This window comes from Lampetra planeri, unplaced genomic scaffold (assembly GCF_965212315.1).
Source record: "Lampetra planeri unplaced genomic scaffold, kcLamPlan1.2.h2 scaffold_240, whole genome shotgun sequence".
Lineage (NCBI taxonomy): Eukaryota > Metazoa > Chordata > Hyperoartia > Petromyzontiformes > Petromyzontidae > Lampetra > Lampetra planeri.
In genome coordinates this window covers 7,501-10,000 of record NW_027615069.1, presented here as the reverse complement: position 1 = coordinate 10,000, position 2,500 = coordinate 7,501, and positions in this window count along the sequence as shown.

Below are 2,500 nucleotides of genomic sequence, written 5' to 3'. Positions count from 1 at the left end.
ACGCACATGAGAGCAATCCCGGCCAATTTCTCCCGTTTGATGGGGTCTATGTGTAAAAATTTTGACTTTTTTGAGTGCACGTGCAAATCTGCTGAAAAAGCCTGTGGAAGTTTCACGGCGTTCGTACGATATTTGGCGACGCAAAAATGAGCGATTTCCCAGCTCGATGGAATTCGGAGCGAGAGAAACGATGCCCCGTAACGCACATGAGAGCAATCCCGGCCAATTTCTCCCGTTTGATGGGGTCTATGTGTAAAAATTTTGACTTTTTTGAGTGCACGTGCAAATCTGCTGGAAAAGCCTGTGGAAGTTTCACGGCGTTCGTACGATATTTGGCGACGCAAAAATGAGCGATTTCCCAGCTCGATGGAATTCGGAGCGAGAGAAACGATGCCCCGTAACGCACATGAGAGCAATCCCGGCCAATTTCTCCCGTTTGATGGGGTCTATGTGTACAAATTTTGACTTTTTTGAGTGCACGTGCCAATCTGCTGGAAAAGCCTGTGGAAGTTTCACGGCGTTCGTACGATATTTGGCGACGCAAAAATGAGCGATTTCCCAGCTCGATGGAATTCGGCGCGACAGAAACGATGCCCCGTAACGCACATGAGAGCAATCCGGGCCAATTTCTCCCGTTTGATGGGGTCTATGTGTAAAAATTTTGACTTTTTTGAGTGCAGGTGCAAATCTGCTGAAAAAGCCTGTGGAAGTTTCACGGCGTTCGTACGATATTTGGCGACGCAAAAATGAGCGATTTCCCAGCTCGAGAGAATTCGGCGCGAGAGAAACGATGCCCCGTAACGCACATGAGAGCAATCCGGGCCAATTTCTCCCGTTTGATGGGGTCTATGTGTACAAATTTTGACTTTTTTGAGTGCACGTGCCAATCTGCTGGAAAAGCCTGTGGAAGTTTCACGGCGTTCGTACGATATTTGGCGACGCAAAAATGAGCGATTTCCCAGCTCGATGGAATTCGGCGCGACAGAAACGATGCCCCGTAACGCACATGAGAGCAATCCGGGCCAATTTCTCCCGTTTGATGGGGTCTATGTGTAAAAATTTTGACTTTTTTGAGTGCAGGTGCAAATCTGCTGAAAAAGCCTGTGGAAGTTTCACGGCGTTCGTACGATATTTGGCGACGCAAAAATGAGCGATTTCCCAGCTCGAGAGAATTCGGAGCGAGAGAAACGATGCCCCGTAACGCACATGAGAGCAATCCCGGCCAATTTCTCCCGTTTGATGGGGTCTATGTGTACAAATTTTGACTTTTTTGAGTGCACGTGCCAATCTGCTGGAAAAGCCTGTGGAAGTTTCACGGCGTTCGTACGATATTTGGCGACGCAAAAATGAGCGATTTCCCAGCTCGATGGAATTCGGCGCGACAGAAACGATGCCCCGTAACGCACATGAGAGCAATCCGGGCCAATTTCTCCCGTTTGATGGGGTCTATGTGTAAAAATTTTGACTTTTTTGAGTGCAGGTGCAAATCTGCTGAAAAAGCCTGTGGAAGTTTCACGGCGTTCGTACGATATTTGGCGACGCAAAAATGAGCGATTTCCCAGCTCGAGAGAATTCGGCGCGAGAGAAACGATGCCCCGTAACGCACATGAGAGCAATCCGGGCCAATTTCTCCCGTTTGATGGGGTCTATGTGTAAAAATTTTGACTTTTTTGAGTGCACGTGCAAATCTGCTGGAAAAGCCTGTGGAAGTTTCACGGCGTTCGTACGATATTTGGCGACGCAAAAATGAGCGATTTCCCAGCTCGATGGAATTCGGAGCGAGAGAAACGATGCCCCGTAACGCACATGAGAGCAATCCCGGCCAATTTCTCCCGTTTGATGGGGTCTATGTGTACAAATTTTGACTTTTTTGAGTGCACGTGCCAATCTGCTGGAAAAGCCTGTGGAAGTTTCACGGCGTTCGTACGATATTTGGCGACGCAAAAATGAGCGATTTCCCAGCTCGATGGAATTCGGCGCGACAGAAACGATGCCCCGTAACGCACATGAGAGCAATCCCGGCCAATTTCTCCCGTTTGATGGGGTCTATGTGTAAAAATTTTGACTTTTTTGAGTGCACGTGCAAATCTGCTGAAAAAGCCTGTGGAAGTTTCACGGCGTTCGTACGATATTTGGCGACGCAAAAATGAGCGATTTCCCAGCTCGATGGAATTCGGCGCGAGAGAAACGATGCCCCGTAACGCACATGAGAGCAATCCCGGCCAATTTCTCCCGTTTGATGGGGTCTATGTGTAAAAATTTTGACTTTTTTGAGTGCACGTGCCAATCTGCTGGAAAAGCCTGTGGAAGTTTCATCCGACGAAAAAAGCACGTTCTCGAGAAAGCAGGAGAGCTAAGTCATTCACAAATTAGCTGGATTTGGCTTGTGGTTCGTTTCCCAAGTAACAGAGCGGCATCAACCTTTAAGTGCACGCCAGTACATCCCCGTGGGATACAGGGGGTCTCGGCGGACTTTGCTCGGGGGAAAAACGTCGAGGTG